The sequence below is a fragment of the Dendrobium catenatum genome, unplaced genomic scaffold, assembly GCF_001605985.2.
Source record: "Dendrobium catenatum unplaced genomic scaffold, ASM160598v2 original_scaffold_118037, whole genome shotgun sequence".
Taxonomy (NCBI): Eukaryota; Viridiplantae; Streptophyta; class Magnoliopsida; order Asparagales; family Orchidaceae; genus Dendrobium; species Dendrobium catenatum.
The window spans coordinates 1,083-1,696 of record NW_021436472.1 but is presented as its reverse complement, the minus strand read 5'-3'; the positions used below and the strand labels follow the sequence as shown (position 1 = coordinate 1,696).

General features: G+C 27.4%; 1 non-coding gene across 1 annotated transcript; it reads left to right on the top strand.

Annotated features, from left to right (window-relative positions):
- Positions 1–325: 325 nt before the first annotated feature.
- On the top strand, positions 326–399 carry TRNAI-UAU. The gene has a single exon. It is a non-coding gene; the product is annotated as a tRNA-Ile (tRNA).
- Positions 400–614: the final 215 nt, after the last annotated feature.

Sequence of the window (614 nt, the reverse complement as noted above, 5' to 3'; positions counted from 1 at the left end):
GCTATATAAAGTATTAAGAAAGCTGTCCCAGATGAAGCCAAAATTGAATTTAACACTCTTATAAAAAATATTATATTATAATATTGGTAAGCTCCTTACGATATGACTTCATATTGAATACAAATACTCTTATAAAAAAAAATAGTTTTATAGAGTAGCAAAAAAACTGTCTCAAATGGAGCTTTAATATAAAAATTTTAAATTTTGATTTTACTTGAAATTAGTTGAACATGAGTTATGTTTGAAGAAAATAGAACTGAATAAAAAAAATAGCAAAAAAAAACATTTATTATATATGATGCATTTTCAAAAATAAAGCATACCTGGCCCCGTAGCTCAGTTGGTTAGAGCGCTGGTCTTATGAGCCGGAGGTCGCGGGTTCGAGCCCCGCCGGGACCAATACACATCCAATCTTAGAATTAGAAGGATTAGTACGTTGTTTTGTCTCTATTTGTTTTTCACTTTTTCAATACAATTAAATAATTTAATATTTAGCATTTTATTTATCTCATTGTAAGTAAAAGAAACCTCAAACATTTTATTTGTAAGATTGCACATAAAAATTAGTTATAAAACAAAATGACATTTTTTTAGGTATTTTATTGATTGTAGTT